General features: G+C 37.3%; 1 pseudogene; it reads right to left on the reverse strand.

Moving 5' to 3' along the window:
* Positions 1-25,977, reverse strand: part of LOC143444317 (G1/S-specific cyclin-E1-like) — a 228,581-nt pseudogene that overhangs the window by 63,741 nt on the left and 138,863 nt on the right.

The raw sequence follows: 25,977 nt of genomic DNA on the forward strand, positions 1-25,977 counted from the left end.
AGTTTTAGAGTTCTTGCTAAACGCGAGGTAACTTGCACTACGCGATAGCTATCAGTGCATATGTTTAAAAACTTAGCAGGAAGCGTTTATACATACATATTTCACCAAAAGTAGGTCACCCGAATCGTGGTCGAAAGATGGCTAACAACGCAAGTTAAGATTAAGCGACGAGCGACGAGGTTTCATAACAGATCTTGCTAACTGATTCATTTTGCCGATGACATCATGACAAGACAGAAAATTCCTCAACTCCACAGAGCCACAAGAGAGGATATGGTGACCTGCGGCTTAGCTTTTCCAAGTACATCCCTTCAAACAGCGAACACGTTGCAGAAGTGGAAGCGGTGTTCTCAATTCGGAATTCCAAATAGATTCCTCAGAGAAGATACCGTTTCCACGGAAACTGCTATCTACCAACCAAACAGGTATAACAAAAACGCATTTTTCCGAAAATCTTGATTAAGAAATGCTCAACATGACGATTTTATTGGTTACAGTAATTAAACAACAAATTTTGCGCGACAGGAACGCGATTATTTTGGAAGATGAGGTTTGCAGCAGAAAAACAATAATTAATTAATTGTTTAGACTTTAGAACCTAGAAGAAACGAAATTTCAAGTTAGCAACAGAAAGATGAAAATCACCATGATTGCTACTGGAAAGTCGTTCCAATTCCCTTGCGTCTTAGCACATTCTTATCGAAATCATATTTTTAATGGCCGGCTATTTAAAAGTAACTTTGCAAACATTGAGGCGCGACAGGAACGCGATTATTTTGGAAGATGAGCTTTGTAGCAGAAAACAAATATTTAAATAATTCAGCATTCATCACGATATAAGCATTGACGAAGAAGACCCAAAAAATAGGCCTGAGATCATCAGCTTTTATAACAAGACAAAGATTGGTTTTGACTTGGTTGACCAAATGGTTCAAACATATATTTGCAAACGACAAACCCGCCGATGGCCTCTAGTTCTCTTTTACAATCTGCTCGACATCGCAGCTCTCAATGAATATACCATATTCAGACAAGTATATCCTGATTATCAGAGTGGACAAGGTTCAAAGCGACGAGGTTTCATAACAGATCTTGCTAACTGCCTCATTTTGCCGCACATGATGACAAGACAGAAAATTCCTAAGCAAGTTAATCTGGCAAATGGCTACAAATATTTTGCTTCGTGCAATTTGATACCCGTATTTATTGCGAGATACATTTGGTAAATGTTAATTCGTGCAATTTCATATCCGTATATTTTTCGAAATACATTTGGTAATAGTTACTTCGAGCACATTTGTACCCATGCGAATTATAACTTACTGATTGTCATTATTCTCGGACATGTTTGGCTTTTGTTTTCTTTCACACATAGAAATCAAAAACAGCATTGAAAAGCTGAAGGTATTTTAAATTATCTTCCATTCATACTTGAAAGGTGGTCGAAATTATAGTAGAACTTACGGACACTTTTTCTTCTTATTTAAACCAGTATTAGAAGATCCTTAATGTGACCTTAATCAGCAATCGCAAAACTTACCAATCAAACTTTTTATTTTTCTCTAGTTTATTTATTCCGTTTAACCATTACTGGCCGAAATATGAAAATAATTCCAATTAACTTTTCCGGCAAAATTGATTGAAAAATACCCTTCCGAGGAAATTGAACATTGTAATGTGGTTTTCATGCAACAGGTATATCATCATTTTTGAAAAAATACGAAGCAAATTTAAAATACATTACAATTGGCAATTGGCATCAAAAAGTCTTAACCCTAACCCAGAATAAGGCGTCCAAATATACCACATTTATTTTGCACATACACACTTAATTATCATTCAAAGAACGCCGAATCAGTTGCCGGACTTTGTCCTGCAACTGTTTCGGCGTTTTGGAAAATTCCTTGCATTTGGGGAGGTTTCCATCTGCAAGAGCCGTTTTAGCATAATGCGTTGTTATTCCCTTCTTCCTACCAATATACCATGAGAAAAATTGTTTAACTTCAAACGATTAATCTGCAGAAAACTGTCGCCGAGAATTCTGTTAAAAACAGTAAGTTTTAGAAATTAATAATAAAATCATTGAAAATAGATTACCGTATACATAATTAAATTATACAAGGCACATGCATTTTTTACGTTTTACATTGGCGATACAAATGAAAAATAAACTTAACTAAGACCTACCACAACATTAACTTTTTTTTCTTCCTTCTCTAATTTCGACAATCGATGTGGATTTAATGGCTAAATTTATCAAAATGCAGTTAAATTTATAAAAAAGTACTTAATAAAACCTAAAATTGTGAGCTTTTCCCCTGGCTTCGGCTTGAGGAATTATATAAAACATGTAAAAGTAGATATTAAATATGTAAACTTATATGCAATATAATACAATAAACGAAAATTGTTAAAATACTACTTACCGAGAAACTATAACGATCGAAAGTAGCTTTCCTCTTTCTAGATGGTTTTGTAGCTGAGCCGGGGCTCTCCTATATTATTAAAAGAACTTTGGTATATCAAGAAAACTGTACAGTGTTTTTGCGCTATTAAATATGTGTGTACAGTATGCATACTTTTTATAACCGCATGGTTCAGTCATATATGCATTGGTCACGTAACGTTTGTGGAGTGATACAAACATTATCGGTCAAGTATATCAGGAAACACCTTCCCGTATTCCAATCTCCCGATATATACTAAAATGCTTAGAATTCTATTTACCACGACATTAAAATCTCTGGAATTGCTTTTCTTTTTCCTCTTTCTGGAGGGTGATGCAGATGTGCTGGGGCTTTCCTAAATCATTAAAATAAATTTTGGTAATTCAAGCAAATTTCTGTTTTTAATTTAAATATGTGTGACTAGTACATGTATAATTTATAAATTTCTTGATTGATGCACGCATTGGATACATAAAGCATGTGGGGTGACAGGAAATAATATCAATAAAATCATAGTTTCACTGTAAAGTCGTAATTAAATTTTAACTTACCGGCAGCTTCGAAGCACCTGCCACATTAGAGATGTCGATCTATAAACCAAAAAATGCAAAATTACCACGATTGATTTTAAGAGATTTTTCAGAGAATTTACCTGCTGCAGAACAACACGAGGCTCAACTATTTTATCCCGGACCGCCTTTTGTCGGCCACCGTCTTTGTTTCGGCGAATTTGTAATGACTCGTCTTCTTCAGCAAAGGTGCTTCTTTCAGCTGACAAACTTTCTTCTGATGAAACGTCAGCAGCTGGTTCTACTCGTTCAGAATATGGGCTTCTATCATCTGACAAACCTTTTTCTATAAATGAAACCTCCACAGCTGATGCGATTCTTTCAGCAGACGGGCTTCTTTGAGCTGACGCTCCTTTTGTTTCGGTGCGACCAGCCGAACTGCACGACTGCGATTAAAAAATATAATTCAATTTTTTACTGACAACCATTTGCCGGAAGGAAGCGTGTGTTCACATCAAACTTGCCATCGACAAGAAATTGTTTCGTTGCCAAGAATAGAATTTATTCGCGAATCAGACTTGTAATGCACACAAAAAAGTTAAAACTTTTATACTTATTCCGAGGAATCCCGTTTATGTTGATTTGAACAACTTACCCTTATTTCTTTCATGATTTCATAGGCTTCTTCAGCCTCTACATTCTGTAGGTCGTTCGCGTAATATCTCTCTTGTGTGCTCGAGCTATGCGCCATATGCTTGGCCACCAAAAGGCGGCGGTCCGGTCTCTTAGATCTAACCTAATATGAAATTTTAAATTTGAAATACGTCACTGGTTGACTTTTATATAAATTTTGCTGCAGATTATTTTCATTATTAGTGATTTATCGTTATTTATATTGCTAGGTCTAATTACAGTAAAGATCAATTACTTGTGTGGCCGAATACTTCCGGTTTGAGGTTGCTGTAAATTTTCCGCGACCTCCGGCCAACTTCCAAACCCGCTGTATTGCTTTAGCTGCAGAGGAACTTGTAAGATTTTTTCCCTTATGGGGAAAAACCATCTTACACTCTTCTCCGTTGAATCTGACAAGGTTGGTAATGCCATCTCGTAGTGTCTTACCACACATCATTCGAATAATCCTCATTTCTGTCATCTGCATTCGCCTGACATCAGCCTTCTTCATCGCCTAACATTCAGCTACGTAGCACATCACACTTCTTACACATGCTTTACACAGCCTTTCTTTTAGGTTTGTATAGAGTAGTCTGCCCTAGCGTGTATCAGACAATTCCTTAAAAGTTTTCCAACTAGCCCGTATTCTTGCCGTCACTGCTCTGCCAGTACTGTAATTTTTCCCTATCATATCCCCTAAATACCGAAACTCCTTAACAAGCTCGATCTCATTACTTCCCAAGTTCACATGTCCTTCCACTCATCAGCCTTCCATTGATAGGCCTACCTGAACTTCTCTTATGCACTCAATACAGTACTTTCACTTTCTGCATTGAATGGAATTTCTCCCTACTCTCTTCCCACAAATTCCGCATGGATCAACAGTACCGACTACTCCCTTCAACGATTTTCTACCAATTCTCATCGCTTTGGTTTTAATGATGTTCACCTTCAAACCTTTGCTTTCTAGTGCGCTTTTACTTTGCTGATATAAATTCTATGAATATATTACATAGTAGATTCTACCTGTAGTATATCCAAAAAATCTTGTATGTAACTAATCAAAATTAATATAACGTCCTAACCTGCACATGTTTCTCTTTATATGTGTCCAGGTCAATGGACTCCAACGTTTTGAAATCACAGTCTTTTATTATATTTTGCAAAAGTAATACTTTATCTTGGGCTACACGTTCTTCGTGTGCCCCCCCATCGTGGCCCATTAAAAAGCTTTTGAAGTTGTTTAAAACTTTATTCCAGTTGATGCAGTTAGTTTGTTGCTGTAAAATGTAGCGAGGAATTGTGTTAATCATTGCATGAGTGTTTTCTACTGCACAGTCATTTCGTACTGTGTGTATTTACCAAAACTTACGATTGGGACGTTTTTCCGGCGGCGGTCCATAGAATCAGCCATTTCCATTGCCTTGGGTTGATCAGCGTGAAGCTTGCCACGTAGGTGTCTCACGAGGCCATTCCCAGAAGTCAGGAACTTTTTGCAAAGTTCGCACTTGAAATCACCTTTCCCATTATTTTTTTTATCGTGCACGACTTTGCAGTGGCGCGATATGTTCAAATTCATGACACCACAGTATCTAGAACAATTACTAACAGCATTATGTCATTATTCTCGAACATGTTTGGCTTTTGTTTTCTTTTACACATAGAAATCAAAAACAGCATTGAAAAGCTGAAAGCATTTTAAATTATCTTATATTCATACTTAAAAGCTAGTCGAAATTATAGTAGAACTTACGGACACTTTTTCTTCTTATTTAATGCAGTATTAGAAGATCCTGATTTTGTTATTTCCGACTGCGCTTGTCCATAATCCGTATTCATGAACCCGTCATTTTGTTCTGTTGCTGGGTCACTTTTATCACCTCCCTGCTGTTATAAAAAGAAAATTTGCTGTTGTTCAATTTCATTTAAATTTAGATGGTTTAAGTTTCTATATACCTGTGGCATATTGTGGATAAAAATGAGGATAAAAATCTAAAAAGAATCAAAAAATTTAACAGCCACGTTTCACAACACTATTAATATGATGTATAGTTTAGTTCACCCTTAACTCCATCAGTCGTTATCCACACTGGAAATGTTTTATTTTTGCCCGGGCCCGTAAGCATTGGCTCCTATGTGACAACTCCCATGTACAACAACTGTTTGTTGTTGCCGTAACTGTGCGCGCCATACGTTTTATAGGTCGAACTGAACCCGAGTAGCAAAGCCAAACAACCAACGAGAACCATTACTGCTACATCCCGAAGGTTTATCACCATTTGAAAAAGTTGGTGTTGATTTATTTGAGTTGAACCAAAAGTCTTATTTAGTCACGGTTGATTATTTTTCAAATTTTGCTGAAATTGATGTCATGACCTCAACAACTGCAAAGCACGTAATCATTTCGTTGAAGCGTCATTTTGCCCGATATGGAATTCCTAAATGCATTGTATCTGACTCTGGACCCCAGTTCATCTCGTACAGAATTTCAAAGATTCTGTCAAAAATGGGCGATACAACACCACAAATCATCACCAGGACATCAACAATGCAATGGAAAAGCGGAAGCTGCTGTGAAAACACTGAAGAACATGCTGAGACGTACTGCACAAGATGGGAAAGATCAGTGGCTGGCACTTCTGGAATTGCGCAATACGCCACGACAAGACGTCAACTGCAGTCCTACAAAGATATTGTTTGGTAGACCAACTCGATCAGTGATACCGATTCACATTCCAAAAAGCAAACATCTTGACATCAATCGTCGTCATCAACGCCGCACCTCAGTCAAGCAAACCTATGATAGCAAAAGTCAACCAATGTCAAAATTGTATATCAACCAACGAGCTTATTTCCAAAGTTCGGAAAAGAAGGGATGGCAAAAGGGTAAAATTGTACGCATACTTGGGCCTCGTTCATATTTGGTAGAATCATTGGATGGTTTTCGTTATTGTCGTAATCGACTACATATTCGTGTTGACCATAGCAAGTCTAACAATGTGTATGAAGATACTGATTTTAATTTCTTCCTTAGCCATATTCGTTGATCAGATAGAGCTCAAAAACAGTTAGAGTACAGTATAAAGTTTCCCAAATAGCTAAAAAGTGCCAGGGACACACTTGGCTTGAGCCGAAGGTTTTACAGTTTTTTAATTTGTGTCCGGTCCTATGGAGACCATTGTCTAAACAGGTTCTTTGTTCTGGACGATGTTTTTCTTAAAGATCCACACGCCCCATAACATTATGGGAAGAGGAAACAATTAGTCGATAGCCTTACACGTGCTAATGGTTTATTTGCTAACTGAGGGGCAAAACAATTATATACCATATATATATAATTTCCTGCGGTTCCTCACCCATCGGTGCAGTTGAGGTTGGTGATCATGCGTCGGGCGCATCTCAAAACAACGTTGTTGTGGTGAGCTGATATATAAGAAATCTTACGTGACCGAAAATTTTTGTGGTGTGCAGTTAATTAAGTTGTTAGTTTTTGTTTTGGCAAACATGTCATAGAAATATTTACACGATTTTAAAACCAGTTGCTAGAGCAATAAGCTTTTTTGTATAATGTTTGTCCCAGCGCGATGACTGAAAAAAGAAACTCAATAAAACAATTCCGTCACCAATAACCGCGCGGGAGAAATTCGAAGCTCGTCCTAAAACGAGAGACGAATGCGAATGCGCGAACCACTAATTTGTTGTCGAGGGATATAACATGTCTATTAAGAATTTTGCACGGCATTTTGTCAGAGAACAAGACCAAGAAGCAGTATTGTAATAAAATTTTAATCTTATTTAAAAAGCAATCAAGACATTTTTGCAGAAAGCATTATTTGTAAGGATGGTATATCACTGAGCATAACATATTAATCGAAAAGTTACGTTTAAAAATGTTAAAATGTGTCTTATATATGAATTTATGTTAGTCTAACAAAAAAATATTTTCCATACATAGATTTATTTTGCTACAGTTGTTTCTAAAAAAGTCTAAAAAAGAATAAAAGCAACAGCTTTGCATCACATACCATCGTCTCCCCATGACTACGGCAACCTGTTTCAAGCGGTCTCAAATCCGGCAGCCGCAGCACTACTTCTTCGGGCTACGGAAAATACCCAAGAACGCCGAAATGTGGAAGATGCAGAAACCATGGGGTAGTGAGCGCTTTGAAGGGTCACAAAGGATATGGTCGTTGGAAAGACTGCCTCTGTGCAAAGGGCACTTTGATTGCTGAAAGACAAAGAGTAATGGCAGCGCAGGTAATACCCACAGTGTAAAGTAAACCAAATAAAAAAATTTGCAAAGTAGGATATACATGGTTGCTTATAAAGATTACATTCAAAGTAGAACTATGAAAAAAAACAAAAAGAAATTTAGGAATATTTTATATCCTCTGTTTTGAAATCTGTCTAAATCAGAATAAATTATTAATGTACAGCAAAAGTTCAAAAGTTTGTTCTTAATAGCGTATTCTTTAAATATGGAAATTTTTTTTAAAACAGAAATTGTTTTATCTTTTAATTAATATTACCCTAATATAGCTTGCTTTAAGACGTCAGCAAGCCCAAGAGGAAAATAACACACGAGAACTGCAACTGCTCTACTACTTTATTGAAAATGAAATTCACAACAAAGCCAGCAGCGACCCGTTATCATCATCAGGTGCGTCGTCTTCGCGTGTTTTTCAACTTCCCTGGTCAGTTTTTGTAACTGTAAGATATGACTTGAACCTTAAACGCGTTGTTATTTAAAAGTCATCACAATACGTACGTTGGTAGGCGCGAAACGTGCGAGATACGACGATTATATCTCAAATGATTGCAATGGAAGTTACGGTTTCGTGTCGTCATCACCGGTACATCAGCAACAACCGCACTTGGACAACAGCTCGGCCAAATCTGTTCATTCGGACAGCGATCAAAATGGCGACACGGAGAGAAAGTCCGACGTCACTCGCTCACCGCGATCGGACGACCCTAGGAAGAGTCCTCCTTCTGGTATGAGTGAAAACAGCTCACCGGCGTACAATGAAAGTCGATATAATCCTGAAAAACCTCACGCGAGTCAGGGGCCTGCATTGGATATCGACGAATCGCCAGAAAAGCATTCCCTTCTGTCACGAACTGACTCAGCTGACCAGGCCAGTGACGTAACCGAAAATCAGCTATACGATTCAAGCCAGCTAACACAAACGCAAAACCAAGATGCAACAAGGTAATTTCAATTAACTAAATTACTGTATAAAGTCAAGTTAATCTGTAAATATTAAGTCCATATAATTCGCTCTAAGTTATAATTATAATAAATCTAAATAAATAGAAACCCAGAAAGTATATCGGGTTTTTTCATACAGTGGCGGGTTTGAGATGTTATGTCGAGTTTTTCCCAAACACAACGCGTCGCAATTATCTTCAATTTTAAAAAACTGCAACGGCGATGTGGTGAAAGCAATACAAAAGGTAATTACAGTATATTTATAGCATCGAATGTGGGTAGTAAAAATTAGCACGAAACTACCTGTAAAACGTCGCGCACTACTTTAACATTTCAATATTTTCTTTGTTTTTTCAAACATTTATAAGTCATATGTTTCATCATCCCACAGGTGTTAAAATTTGAAGATGAAATCGCAAAATCTTCACCACATTTGGGATCACCGAGAGACAACGCAACAAATTCTCATGTTCAGTTAAATTACACACGTGATAGCGCACGAGATCCCATTAACCTATCTCAACAAAGCGGTATGTTTTTGTCCTAAAAATAGCAACAGTGCGCCATAAAGATTGATAGAGGGTAATAATTAGGGCAAGTTTTTGTTGCACTAAAAACGTGAGAAAGTTGCATTTATTTTTAACAAAAGTTGCAGTAAAAAGTTGCATTTATTTTTAACAAAAGTTGCAGTAAAAAGTTGCATTTATTTTAGACCGCCGAAAATTCATTTTTTTGCCGGTACGCAGCAAGAAAATAACGCTCAACAATAACTCAAATAACTGAACAATAACTCAAATTTAAACGATAGTGAATTAATCAAGCGATCTATTTACATATAGTGCCAAATATTTCCACACATTGTCTGGGGAGAAATGGCGATCGTTTGCCAACAGTTTGCGTAGCATGCTAAAACTTCGTTCCACAGAGCATGAAGTTGCTTGGCAATTTAACAATTTGGTATAGAGTTCTGGACTGATGTTTGGTCGGGTCATTTCCACAATTGCTTTTAGATCACTGTTCAGTTCAAATCGATGATCCAAATACAATTTTATTCCAGATATATTATATTATATTTACGTTTTGCGCAATACTTGATAAAAGTTGCAGTAAAAAGTTGCATGAAAAAATGAAAAAAGTTGCAAAAAGTTGCAATACAAAATTCCTACAAACAGCTTAAAACATCATTCTACGTAAATTGTGAGTATTTAGGAAGCTGCCGGAAGCTGTAAAAAAAAGTTGCAAAAGTTGCAAAAACTTGCCCTAGTAATAATATTAATATTTTTTTCCTTCTTTTATAGCTGGAAGCTGCAACACGAGCCCTCATCCAACCATTGATGGTGACGCAATATCACCAGGCACACCTCCCATCGGTGATTTGTCGCAAGCCTACAAGTTCCAACAGGGTTCAATGGGTGCACCAGCACTGGATGCTCGAACCGCATTTTATCCTTTTGTAAACGGTTCGCTAGCAGGCAACTCCTTTTCAGCGCACACTGCAGGAAAAATTCCAGCGACTAACTTTAATGGGGCGTTTAAGCTGGGCCAATTCAGCAATTCCTCAATAAGATCACGTTATCCATTGCCGGGACAGATGCCGATGTCGTGCTTGGGAAATCTTTCCCCGTTTCCATCATCTTACGGCCAACACCCCGCCATCCGATGACTCTTTGGCGGAGTTTCTCCTTACGGATCGTCTTCATTTATGCCTTCTCTTACCGCCGCCGCAGCTGCCCGCCCCAGACACCATTTCCTACGATACTAACCCTCAATTCTAAGGGCGCTTTCAGCCCTAACCCAAACCCCTCATATACATGGAGTCATTTGTCCAGATGCGACCGGTCATAAAGTTCTAACCCTGAACATTTAGAAACCGGTATTGTCTTTATTTTAGAGCCTAAGGAACTATCTTTCAGGCCGTAATGCAAAAAAGCCGTAAGCCTAAAAACTTTTTCATTCAAATGGACAGCTCAGACGATCAGAAAAGGCCGAGCCCATTGAAAAAGTTGGCGTACCATTTCGGTCGATATGGAATTGTAGTACCCCAAAAAACAGTTTCACGATGGAGAACTTGTCCAGACACCATTTCCTACGATACTAACCCTCAATTTAATTGGAAATGCTCATGATTTTTACTGTTATTGTTTACATATCTTATTGTATGATCATCGCCATGGTAATATAGCCTACGTACGGTAATTAGCAACTACCACTGCAAGCATTTAATATAATCAGTTAATCACTAAAAAATAATATCGTGTTTGTAACGAACCACGACAGCATTCGAAAATATAAATTAGGCAGCGATAGTATTTCTTACAAACAAAATAAAATACTACTAACTGTTTGACTTGTAAACGCAATAGCTTGGTATAAAACTTAAACATACCACGATAATAACTCAACTGATAAATAGCAATTTAACTCACATTTAAAATAGGTGGACCATCGATCGTACACAACATGTCCAACAGTTCCACTTGGTGGATGGGTTGTATTTATCATGGCGAGATCGACATTTAGACGCTATATATCGCCGGTCCTGTACTCGAACCAGTACAGGTAACGTATTAATGGTCCAGGTTGATCGTCGTTGTCTAAATCTTCTTCGAAAAAAGTGACGGCAAAAGGATTGCTGACGTAACCATGGAAGCAGGACGTAGTACTGGGCAATAGCACCTATGGAATTCGGCGAAAACAGATGACTATTTAAATCTAGCAATATCTTACAGACCGTTGTAAATAATCGTATTCTATAATTGCACCACTTTAAGAGACAAGAATTAAGCTAAGCTGCAAGACAACAAGTAAATTAAGACAAAAGCCTAAAAAGGAAACTGGTATACTTTGTGTCTATCCACCATTCGCTGGGGTTTATATAACAAATCTTGCAACGTGTGAACTGAACAGACAGTTGTAATAAATAATCGTATTCTTTGAGAGACAAGCTAAGCTGAGCTTTAAGAATTAAGCTAAGCTGCAACACAACACCAAGTAAAATTAAACAAAAGCATAAAAAGGAAACTGGTAATCTGAAAATGGTGAATCGTAGTCACGCAAATGAGGCAGTTAGCAAGATCTGTCATGAAACCTCGTCGCTTTGAACCTTGTATGAATATGTTATGTGTAGGGAGCATACATACAAGAACATACAGCTACAGTCTTTACAATATCTTGGAAATGCTGCACAGAATTTCTTATAGGCACGATAGTAGTAGGCATATACTGTAAAAGTTGTCGTAGTTAAAGCTTGGTGAATGCTATTTTCATGTTAATTCGAACCTAATGCAACAGTTTTATGAGTTGTTTTAGAGTTAGAAATACTGCTTTGATTATTTGATTAATGCAATTAATATTTTCAAACCCTGTTTAGCAAATGGGTACAATCAGTCAATATTAAGTTAATATTTTAGCTTATTTTTTAACTTTATTTAGCAAATCGGTACATTCAGTCACCATTTGTAAACCCTGTTTAGCAAATGGGTACAATCAGTCACCATTTGTAAGTTATACTTCGCACGGGTACAAATGTGCACGACGTAACTATTACAAAATGTATCTCGCAACAAATTCGGGTATCAAATTGCACGAAGTAAAAAATATACGAAAAATATACGAAAAATATACCTGTATGAATTTTTGTAGCCATTTGCCAGATTAACTTGCAAATCACTACTCCAAATTAGAAATTTGACGGGGTAACTCGCAAACACATACCTAACTGACAATAAAGTACCGTATTGAATTGTAAACTTTTGCTAAATAGGGTTAACATCATGTGCATGTGGCTAATCATTGTAACCATTTGCTAAATATGGTTATCATGTTACTACACATGGTAACCTTTTGCTATTTTACAAATGGCTACTGCCTTTAACCAATTGCTAAATAGAGTTAACAAATTGCTACTGAGTGAAACCATTTGCTAAATAAGGTTAACATGTGGCTACTCATGGTAACCTTTTGCTATTTTACAAATGGCTACGGACTAAAACCGTTTGCTAAGTAGGGTTAACAAATGGCTACTGACTTTAAACATTTGCTAAATAGAGTTAACAAATTCCTACTGAGTGAAACCATTTGCTAAATAGGGTTAAAAATGGTTACTGTATGTAACCATTTACTAAATAGCGTTAACATATTGCTACTGAGTTTAACCTTTTTCTAAATAGGGTTAGCAAATGGCTGCTGATTGTAACCATTTGCTAAATAGGGTTAACAAATGCCTACTGAGTGCAACCATTTTATAAATGAGGTTAGGGTTAGTTATAATTAGCACGGGTACAAACGTAAGTTTTGTAAGTTGTCATTTGCAGGGGTACAAATATGCACGAAGTTACTATTACCAAATGTATCTCGCAACGTATACGGGAATCAAATTGCACAAAGTAAAAATTACCAAATGTATCTTGCAACGTGTACGGATATCAAATTGCACGAAGTAAAAATTACCAAATGTATCTCGCAACGTATACGGATATCAAATTGCACGATATCAAAATTACCGAATGTATATCGCAACTTATACGAGTGAAAAATTGCACGAAGTAACTATTACCAAATGTAAATGGGATGCAATTACATTGAGCTCTTGCCTTGGTAAACTAGTTCAAGGTAAATGTTGTGAATACCTTAGCTTACCCTAAATCTATCGTGGTAGTGTAGTAGTAACTTTACTAAAGGGAAGTTTTTGATGTTTATCTGAATTTTCTTGAGTTTTTCATCGGAGTCAGTATCATAGTAGGCTACTTCTGAAAACAAAAACATTTACAAAATGTCTAGGCAAAGATTTACAGCAATGCGTGGATTAGAAATTTGCAAAATCTTCTGTCAGACTGCTCTGATGACGAGGATTCTGACGTCTCATGCATAACATACGTTTTTGGCATATTAGCCTGTGACTGACGTTTTACCAAATGCCTTTTGTAAAATCGGGTAAAAAGTTAAACAAAGCTTTCGAATTGTGTCAGTTGTATAAGGCTTTGCATCATTCCCTTTCTAGGGCACCTTTCTTAGTTTCTTTAGTTCTAAACTCACCATGGTATGATTGATAACGTTTTTGATCGTTAGGTCTATAACCCATGGGGAAATAACTTTACGCCCTATTTTTCTCATTTCTTTTGTAAAATTTATGGTTTTATCAAACCTAGTAACCTATTTCTAGACATTGGTTCATTGGTCGTCATTGTTTCCCCACAGTTTATTGTCAAATGGGAACTGGCATCTATTTTTACCACAAGACGCGCGAAAACGATCGCTCGCGTGTTTGGTGGGAAAATTCGACAGAAATCTGGAAAGGCGCGAAGGGGAAACCTTCGCGGACCCATGATGCAGCCGTTTCCGATTCGGAAGCTTCCATTGATTCTGTAGCTTCGCGTCCATTCTGGAAACGGTATAAAGGTAACTATTGACTTGTTACTTTCCAACTGCGCTGAGGTCGTCACACGTCGCCAACTCCATTGTGCGGTATCACGCATTACAGACCACAATGAAGTCACAAAGAAGACGCGAATTTTGCAGTTATATTGACCGGGGAAGGCTTGATTGGCCACGGCCGCATTTAAATTACTTTAAAGTTAAACGGAGAAACTCGTATTTGACTCTTAGGTAATATTGCGCATCGCACTGTATTTGATACTTAGGTAATAACGCGCATCCTGGTACCCATGCCTCAATCAAGCTCATTGAGGAACGTTTTCTTGACAATACAGCAAGTATGCATCATTAACCTTCTAGGCCGCCGATCTTTGTTTCTACAGTTCTAAACTCACCATGGTATAATTTATAACGTTTTCGATCATAGCGTCTTCTCTGTCCCACGGTCAATTAACATCACGCTCCGTTTCGCTCATTTCTTTTGTATTTGCCAATATTAGGTCAATTTTTTCTAATTTCGTGTAGGGTATTGTCAAATGGGAACTGAGTAAATGACTATATAACGCATCCCTTTTTGCTGAAAGAGTGAAAGACATTTACATGTACTGCTGTTCAGTTTGCCAGTCAGCTTAAGGGACACACTTGGCTTGGACCGAAGGTTTTACAGTTTTTTAACTATTTTCAAGTTAGCCATATTCGTTGATCAGATAGAGCTCAAAAACAGTTAGAGTACAGTATAAAGTTTCCCAAATAGCTAAAAAGTGCCAGGGACACACTTGGTTTGGGCCGAAGGTTTTACAGTTTTTTAATTTGTGTCCGGTCCTATGGAGACCATTGTCTAAACAGGTTCTTTGTTCTGGACGATGTTTTTCTTAAAGATCCACACGCCCCATAACATTATGGGAAGAGGAAACAATTAGTCGATAGCCTTACACGTGCTAATGGTTTATTTGCTAACTGAGGGGCAAAACAATTATATACCATATATATATAATTTCCTGCGGTTCCTCACCCATCGGTGCAGTTGAGGTTGGTGATCATGCGTCGGTCGCATCTCAAAACAACGTTGTTGTGGTGAGCTGATATATAAGAAATCTTACGTGACCGAAAATTTTTGTGGTGTGCAGTTAATTAAGTTGTTAGTTTTTGTTTTGGCAAACATGTCATAGAAATATTTACACGATTTTAAAACCAGTTGCTAGAGCAATAAGCTTTTTTGTATAATGTTTGTCCCAGCGCGATGACTGAAAAAAGAAACTCAATAAAACAATTCCGTCACCAATAACCGCGCGAGAGAAATTCGAAGCTCGTCCTAAAACGAGAGAAAAAGTGACAAAAAGCTGCTAGAAAAAAGCGCTAACGGCAAGGCAATTACTATTTATGCGCGAACCACTAATTTGTTGTCGAGGGATATAACATGTCTATTAAGAATTTTGCACGGCATTTTGTCAGAGAACAAGACCAAGAAGCAGTTATGTAATGACAAGGTTTTCAGTATGAGTGGTTGCACAGAACAGTTTTTAAAATTTTGGGTAATTTTGCGTGTAGAACGACAAAATTGAAATCATTTATCCGTCGCGATTTCGCCATCATATATTCCTAAACGAGTTTAGTTAAAGGATAGTAAATTTGGAAAAATTTGTTAAAATTTTAATCTTATTTAAAAAGCAATCAAGACATTTTTGCAGAAAGCATTATTTGCAAGGATGGTATATCACTGAGCATAACATATTAATCTAAAAGTTACGTTTAAAAATGTTAAAATGTGTCTTATATATGAATTTATGTTAGTCTAACAAAAAAATATTTTCCATACATAGATTTATTTTGCTACAGTTGTTTCTAAAAAAGTCTAAAAAAGAATGAAAGCAACAGCTTTGCATCACATACCATCGTCTCCCCATGACTACGGCAACCTGTCTCAAGCGGTCTCAAATCCGGCAGCCGCAGCACTACTTCTTCGGGCTACGGAAAAATACCCAAGAACGCCGAAATGTGGAAGATGCAGAAACCATGGGGTAGTGAGCGCTTTGAAGGGTCACAAAGGATATTGTCGTTGGAAAGACTGCCTCTGTGCAAAGTGCACTTTGATTGCTGAAAGACAAAGAGTAATGGCAGCGCAGGTAATACCCACAGTGTAAAGTAAACCAAATAAAAAAATTTGCAAAGTAGGATATACATGGTTGCTTATGAAGATTACATTCAAAGTAGAACTATGAATAAAAACAAAAAGAAATTTAGGAATATTTTATGTCTTCTGTTTTGAAATCTGTCTAAATCAGAATAAATTATTAATGTACAGCAAAAGTTCAAAAGTTTGTTCTTAATAGCGTATTCTTTAAATATGGAAATTTTTTTTAAAACAGAAATTGTTTTATCTTTAAACTTAATATTACCCTAATATAGCTTGCTTTAAGACGTCAGCAAGCCCAAGAGGAAAATAACACACGAGAACTGCAACTGCTCTACGGAGCTACCCAGAGTTTTTCGCCCTTGGACGCGCAACGCATCGCAAGTATTGAACGATCGCCGAAAAAAGACTTTATTGAAAATGAAATTCACAACAAAGCCAGCAGCGACCCGTTATCATCATCAGGTGCGTCGTCTTCGCGTGTTTTTCAACTTCCCTGGTCAGTTTTTGTAACTGTAAGATATGACTTGAACCTTAAACGCGTTGTTATTTAAAAGTCATCACAATACGTACGTTGGTAGGCGCGAAACGTGCGAGATACGACGATTATATCTCAAATGATTGCAATGGAAGTTACGGTTTCGTGTCGTCATCACCGGTTCATCAGCAACAACCGCACTTGGACAACAGCTCGGCCAAATCTGTTCATTCGGACAGCGATCAAAATGGCGACACGGAGAGAAAGTCCGACGTCACTCGCTCACCGCGATCGGACGACCCTAGGAAGAGTCCCCCTTCTGGTATGAGTGAAAACAGCTCACCGGCGTACAATGAAAGTCGATATAATCCTGAAAAACCTCACGCGAGTCAGGGGCCTGCATTGGATATCGACGAATCGCCAGAAAAGCATTCCCTTCTGTCAAGAACTGACTCAGCTGACCAGGCCAGTGACGTAGCCGAAAATCAGCTATACGATTCAAGCCAGCTAACACAAACGCAAAACCAAGATGCAACAAGGTAATTTCAATTAACTAAATTACTGTATAAAGTCAAGTTAATCTGTAAATATTAAGTCCATATAATTCGCTCTAAGTTATAATTATAATAAATCTAAATAAATAGAAACCCAGAAAATATATCGGGTTTTTTCATACAGTGGCGGGTTTGAGATGTTATGTCGAGTTTTTCCCAAACACAACGCGTCGCAATTATCTTCAATTTTAAAAAACTGCAACGGCGATGTGGTGAAAGCAATACAAAAGGTAATTACAGTATATTTATAGCATCGAATGTGGGTAGTAAAAATTAGCACGAAACTACCTGTAAAACGTCGCGCACTACTTTAACATTTCAATATTTTCTTTGTTTTTTCAAACATTTATAAGTCATATGTTTCATCATCCCACAGGTGTTAAAATTTGAAGATGAAATCGCAAAATCTTCACCACATTTGGGATCACCGAGAGACAACGCAACAAATTCTCATGTTCAGTTAAATTACACACGTGATAGCGCACGAGATCCCATTAACCTATCTCAACAAAGCGGTATGTTTTTGTCCTAAAAATAGCAACAGTGCGCCATAAAGATTGATAGAGGGTAATAATATTAATATTTTTTTCCTTCTTTTATAGCTGGAAGCTGCAACACGAGCCCTCATCCAACCATTGATGGTGACGCAATATCACCAGGCACACCTCCCATCGGTGATTTGTCGCAAGCCTACAAGTTCCAACAGGGTTCAATGGGTGCACCAGCACTGGATGCTCGAACCGCATTTTATCCTTTTGTAAACGGTTCGCTAGCAGGCAACTCCTTTTCAGCGCACACTGCAGGAAAAATTCCAGCGACTAGCTTTAATGGGGTGTTTAAGCTGGGCCAATTCAGCAATTCCTCAATAAGATCACGTTATCCATTGCCGGGACAGATGCCGATGTCGTGCTTGGGAAATCTTTCCCCGTTTCCATCATCTTACGGCCAACACCCCGCCATCCGAGGACTCTTTGGCGGAGTTTCTCCTTACGGATCGTCTTCATTTATGCCTTCTCTTACCGCCGCCGCAGCTGCCCGCCCCAGACACCATTTCCTACGATACTAACCCTCAATTCTAAGGGCGCTTTCAGCCCTAACCCAAACCCCTCATATACATGGAGTCATTTTTCCAGATGCGACCGGTCATAAAGTTCTAACCCTGAACATTTAGAAACCGGTATTGTCTTTATTTTAGAGCAATAATAAGATCAATCTCCATTGTGGATCCTCATATAACCTTTTAAAGTGTTGCTTTGGGTAAATGACTTGAGACAAACTTAGCATTGATAAGGTTGCTCAGCTGTGTGAGTTTTTATATGACTTCTCAAACTGCCGCGTTGGGTAAATGAATTGTCGCACATATTGCATGAATAAGGTCTTTCTCCAGCGTGCATTCTCATATGACGTTTTAAATGCTAGCTTTGAGTAAATAACTTTTCACATAACTTGCAGTGATAATTACGCTTTCCAGTATGAGTTGTTACATGAGTTTTCAAATTGCTGCGTTGGGTACATGACTTGTCGCACATATCGCATTGTTAAGGTCGCTCATCTGTGTGAGCTCTTATATGATCTTTCAAGTGGCTTTTGTATTTGAATGATTTATCACAAAATTTGCAGGAAAAATGCTTTTCTTGTCCTTCTTTGTTGAAAAAGTCTTGTGAAATCCCATCAATCATTGCTTTTAACAAAACGTCAATTTGCATTCCAACTACTTGACGACCCATTGCGTTATTATTATTATTACCTAATTACATAATATACAAACCTAATTCGTTCGGCAAATTGAATTAAATTACCCCAACACGTGCCACAGTTGCAGATTGTTTACAGAATTTTATGTATGATATATATATCATTTAAGCAATTAACAACATTTGCGAAAAACTAGAAAAAAATTACTTTAATGTAATATTTAAGCCCTGTTCAGAAGACTTAATTCACAGGCAAGCACTCTTATCTCCGCGTTGTGATTTCCTTTGATAAAACAAGTTGGTCTTTGGTAAAATGACAAAACCAAACCAATTCTTGAAAAATATTAAGACGAATGTCAATGCAATGTCAATATTTCATGGTAGTAGGCTACTACACTATTATTAATGATTACTAAACTATACCCTGCAAAAAACATTTATAGGTCTCCAAAGGTCATATTAAATATGATGATCATTAATACACAACTGATTTGTGCCTAAAACGTTTATAAGTGCATATATTCTTGCTCATATTACGTGTAAATGTCAATATTGCATGATACTAAGTACAACTGCATTAGTAATTATCAATGATTACTAAAATATATTTTGAAAAAAGCAATTATATATCTCCAAACATCATGTTAACATGATAATCTTTAATAAACATCTGCTGAATTTTGATTATATTTAAAACTAATATTAATGTAACTATTGGTATTGTATTGTATTATTGTTATTGTATTATATTGTATTAATATGTGTAACGATTTGTACTAATATTAATGTAACTAATTAGTAACTGTAGTCTGTAAATAAACTACCAGCATAATATGTGTCATTTTGTATATATAATTAATTGCCTTCATTTCCTTGCCAGTTGCCACCATTTCAATAATGTTTTTGGATTCCCTACATACGAAAACTGCCTAAATCATAAAAATTTCGCAAACTTCACATAATACAAAACAACTTTTATTTATTATTGACAATTTTCCCAACAAGCACATTACTGAAACCAATATAACTTCCACGCAAATGTCCATTATGCCTGACAAACTCATAAATGTATGTATTCTTACTCATAAAATGTGTATTGTTTAAAACGATTTAGATCAAAATGAGGTCAAAATTTAAACTTGTTAGGTGAAAAAACTGGTTGCCCTACTAATAAGGGATTTGCCACTTTACTGCGATTGTATTTCAACCTGATTTAATTTCATTTATGATTTTCATTTTAACCAATCATGCGAATTATCATGGAATATTATCTAAAGACGTTAAATGCCGCACGTGATCTATGTCCCAGAAACGCACAACAGCGAGTGTTCATCACCTGAAGTGATGGTGTAAGCACCTCAGGGGTGTCCGTGCATGTAATAGAACAAGCAAACCTGAACTGACAGCTGCAGCGATCGGTCCTGAAACGATTAGTTGAAATGGATATTTCAACAGAAAATTTTTTTTTTGAGATAGTATTTTCGGCGCCTTGAAAATGAATCGCATTTGTGTTTCAAAAGTGTACAAGTGCTGCGGTTCGGATGTTTTTTGTGCTGCGACAAGTTACCGATTTTGCAAAGTTTTAAGTGATTTTAACGTAAAAGTGAAAGTTTCAATGTAATGTTCCCCGTAGTGGAGCTGCATCTTGTAAAGCAACGCCAAGAATAGACGCAGTCAACCGAGAATTTGCGGTGCATGCAGTTACTTGAAAACAACCGGATTAAGGGGTAAAAGGGCGTCATACTAACAAAGAAAATTTCTTTAATTTTGCCTCGTCCTTGCCTGGATCGCACCTGGTGTAGATATAACGCTGCTTGGTGTCGATGATAAATAATTGTTATTACGTAAGTCAAAAGTGAGCACACTGTAATGACTCCTCGCGGTCCTTAATCAACGCTTCTTGTAGCTACGTCGCATACCTCATAATCACGCCAATGAAGCTCTCAGTTCAGTATCTCAGTTTAAAACACTACACTAAGTCATACATTAATATTTTCTCCGACCTTGCTGTGGGTAAAAAATTTGAATTAGGGCCAATTCTTTGTATTTGCCGATATATTTGCAAACGTTTGTTTATTTCGACGAGACGTTTTGGCTTTTCACTGTGTGCTTTACCCTTGAAAAGCATAAAAAATCCATTGCATAATTGTTGCATTTAGGCAACATACGTTTGTGACGTATTTCTGCAGGATAACACTTTGGAAGATGATGAAGAAGAAGACAATGTAAAACCGGAGAAAAAGAAACGGATTAGACCGAAAAAAAAGTGTCCGTAAGTTGTACTATAATTTTGGCCTAGCTTTCAAGTATATGAATGGAAGAGAATTTAAAATAATCTCAGCTTTTCAATGCTGTTTTTTGTTTTTATGTGTAAAAGAGAAGAAAAGTGAAACATGTCCAAGAATAATGACATGATGGTGTTAATAATTGTTCTAGATTCTGTTGTGTCATGAATTCGAGTATCTCGCGCCACTGCAAACTCGTGCACGAGAAAATAAACTAATGAAGAAGGTGATTTTGCATGCGAATTTTGCGAAAAGACTTCTGACTTCTTGGAATGGCCTCGTGACTCGTGAGACACCTACGCGGCAAGCTTCACGCTGATCAACCTAAGGCAAAGGAGATGGCTGATTCTGTGGACCGCCGCCGGAAAAACGTCCCAATCGGAAGTTTTGGTAAATACACAAAGTACAAAATGACTGTGCAGTAGTTGCTCATGTTGTTGCCATTAAAAATTATTTGTTATTCTACAAACAATTTGTGTATGATTTGCATTTGTAAAAAAAACCTTTGAAGAAATGCTTCGTTGGTGCACTGTCGTCTTTATTTCATAAACCAGGTGGAAATGCAACGCGTACGAAGTCGGCCCAATGAAGCGATGGGATCGGTAATGGGATTTGAACGCAAAGCGATTGATGGTCTCGGAAAAAGGTGCACAATATTGTGTTTATTGCTGATTATAAATAAATAGCTATATTGTGTGCACTGTGCACGACCTGAAATGCATAAATGTGTTAGAATTTGCAATTCATGTATTCGTTATATTGTTTTATTTTCCTTTTTTCCACAATTTTCCAGACGACGACTTCAAAGTGGAAACGAAATGTATGGTTCAGTTGAAAACTTAATTTTTTTTTTCTGGTATCTAATTGTATTGATTCAATTCAAACGATGTTTAGTGCACAGGGTTCATAGTTGACCTGCCGTCGAAAGATGAGAATAACTGAATTAGGAACACTGAATTACTTTGTTTTGCAATGATCGCCAACACCACTGGAAACAATTCATTGGCACAGAACGCAACCATAACTAGATCAAACAACTGCGCTACGTTTAAAAATCAAACACAACTTGTTACAATTGTTCTGATATATACTTAAAAATCCTGTAACTGCTGTTTATAAACAAGTAAGTCATTTTTCATCTTCATCCACATCTATCTCATGACTCATGATAGCAGCAAGATACTGCCAGATGGTGATAGATGTGTGTTAAGTTAAAGTTGACATGATAAGGCTTTAGAATTTAGATAGTGGACGAAAAGTTAAATTTTTCGTGGATCTTTAAATAAATCTTTCACGAAACTTTTAAATTTTTCTTCATAGACGTAATTGAAGCGTGTATTCGCGAATTGCAGGAAGAGAAGAGATACATAATTTGCCTCGATCAACGAGTTGAGGTAGTGCTTGTACCATGCAGGCACCTCTGTAGCTGTACCGGGTGTGAAAAAGCTCTCAGAAAGTTTCCGATATGCAGAGCTGAAATTGAACAGTCTATGCGTACTTACAGGTCGTAATATGTCTGTCGGGCATGCTTGCCTGAAGTGGCATAAATCCTCCTCACAATTATTTTGTTTGCTTCTTCTCGTTGATATCGTTTCGAGCAAAGATTTATAGAGCTTAAGATGACACAGAAATGTCAGTGAGAATACCTACAGATCGTGTGTTACTTTGTGACTGTGACGCCATAGAATCGTGTGATAATTTTGTAAATCATTACATTGATGTCTTTTTGATATACAGTACTTTAGTTTAATTGGAATGGTTTGCAGCCTAAAATATAAAGTTTAGTTACCTTTATACTGTTTCCAGAATGGACGCGAAGCTACAGAATCAATGGAAACATCCGACTCGGCAACGGCTGCATTATGGGTCCCCGAAGGTTTCCCCTTCGCGCATTTCCAGATTTCTGTCGAATTTTCCCACCAAACACGCGACCGATCGTTTTCGCGCGTCTTGTGGTAAAAATAGATGCCAGTTCCCATTTGAAAATAAACTGGGGGGAAAAAATGAAGACCAATAAACCAATGTCTAAAAATAGGTTACTAGGTTTGATAAAACCAGAAATTTTACAAAAGAAATGAGAAAAATAGGGCGTAAAGTTATTTCCCCATGGGTTACAGACCTATCGATCAAAAACGTTATCAATCGTACCATGGTGAGTTTAGAAGTTAGAACTAAAGAAACTAAGAAAGGTGCCCTAGAAAGGGAATGATGCAAAGCCTTATACAACTGATACAACTGGAAAGCTTTGTTTAACTTTTCACCCAATTTTACAAAAGGCATTTGGTAAAACGCCAGTCAACACAGTCACAGGCTAAAATGCCACAAACGCATGTTATGCATGAGACAAACTTGGCATTGATAAGGTCGGGATAGGTAGGTAGGTTATGGATAACATTTTGAATGCCGCATGATATTTGGAAACTTGCTCTATATAACTTCATGTAAAAACTCATTTTTGTACATCAGACTAATCTTCGCTCGAATCTGACGATTCAGATTCAATTGCCTGCTGAACACTGGCTATTGCAGCATTTACTGTTGCGTCGATTTCAATGTCAGAATCCTCGTCATCAGAGCAGTCTGACAGAAGATTTTTGCAAATTTCTAATCCACGCATTGCTGTAAATCTTTGCCTAGACATTTTGTAAATGTTTTTGTTTTCAGAAGTAGCCTACTATGATACTGACTCCGATGAAAAACTCAAGAAAATTCAGATAAACATCAAACACTTCCCTTTAGTAAAGTTACTACTACACTACCACAATAGATAAGGGTAAGCTAAGGTTTTCACAACATTTACCTTGAACTAGTTTACCAAGGCAAGAGCTCAATGTAATTGCATCCCATTTACATTTGGTAATAGTTACTTCGTGCAATTTTTCACTCGTATAAGTTGCGAGATAAATTCGGTAATTTTTACTTCGTGCAATTTGATACCCGTATACGTTGCGAGATACATTTGGTAATAGTAACTTCGTGCATATTTGCACCCCTGCAAATGATAACTTACAAAACTTGCGTTTGTACCCGTGCTAATTATAACTAACCCTAACCTCATTTATAAAATGGTTGCACTCAGTAGGCATTTGTTAACCCTATTTAGCAAATGGTTACAATCAGCAGCCATTTGCTAACCCTATTTAGAAAAAGGTTAAACTCAGTAGCAATATGTCAACGCTATTTAGTAAATGGTTACATACAGTAGCAATTTTTAACCCTATTTAGCAAATGGTTTCACTCAGTAAGAATTTGTTAACTCTATTTAGCAAACGGTTTTGGTCAGTTGCCATTTGTAAAATAGCAAAAGGTTACCATGAGTAGCCACATGTTAACCCTATTTAGCAAATGGTTCTGTAGCTTTGCGTCCATTTTGGAAACGGTATGAAGGTAACTATTGACTTGTTACTTTCCAACTGCGCTGAGGTCGTCACACGTCGCCAACTCCATTGTGCGGCATCACGCATTACAGACCACAATGAAATCACAAAGAAGACGCGAAATTTGCAGTTATATTGACCGGGGAAGGCTTGATTGGCCACGGTCGCATTATGTGGAACATTTGCACTTTCAAACGGAGAAACTCGTATTTGACTCTTAGGTAATATCGCGCATCGCACTGTATTTGAACTCTTACGTAATAACGCGCATCCTGGTACTCGCGCCTCAATCAAGCTCATTGAGGAACGTTTTCTTGACAATACAGCAAGTATGCATCATTAACCTACTAGGCCGCCGATCTTTGTTTCTTCAGTTCTAAACTCACCATGCTATAATTTATAACGATTACGATGAAAGCGTCTTCTCTGTCCCACGGTCAATTAATATCACGCTCCGTTTTGCTCATTTCTTTTGTATTTGCCAATAATAGGTCAATTTTTTCTAATTTCGTTTAGGTTATTGTCAAATGGGAACTGAATAAATGACTATATAACGCATCCCTTTTTGCTGAAAGAGTGAAAGACATTTACATCTACTGCTGTTCAGTTTGCCAGTCAGCTTAAGGGACACACTTGGCTTGGACCGAAGGTTTTACAGTTTTTTAACTATTTTCAAGTTAGCCATATTCGTTGATCAGATAGAGCTAAAAAACAGTTAGAGTACAGTATAAAGTTTCCCAAATAGCTAAAAAGTGCCAGGGACACACTTGGCTTGAGCCGAAGGTTTTACAGTTTTTTAATTTGTGTCCGGTCCTATGGAGACCATTGTCTAAACAGGTTCTTTGTTCTGGACGATGTTTTTCTTAAAGATCCACACGCCCCATAACATTATGGGAAGAGGAAACAATTAGTCGATAGCCTTACACGTGCTAATGGTTTATTTGCTAACTGAGGGGCAAAACAATTATATACCATATATATATAATTTCCTGCGGTTCCTCACCCATCGGTGCAGTTGAGGTTGGTGATCATGCGTCGGGCGCATCTCAAAACAACGTTGTTGTGGTGAGCTGATATATAAGAAATCTTACGTGACCGAAAATTTTTGTGGTGTGCAGTTAATTAAGTTGTTAGTTTTTGTTTTGGCAAACATGTCATAGAAATATTTACACGATTTTAAAACCAGTTGCTAGAGCAATAAGCTTTTTTGTATAATGTTTGTCCCAGCGCGATGACTGAAAAAAG

This window comes from Clavelina lepadiformis, chromosome 1 (assembly GCF_947623445.1).
Source record: "Clavelina lepadiformis chromosome 1, kaClaLepa1.1, whole genome shotgun sequence".
NCBI classification, from domain to species: domain Eukaryota; kingdom Metazoa; phylum Chordata; class Ascidiacea; order Aplousobranchia; family Clavelinidae; genus Clavelina; species Clavelina lepadiformis.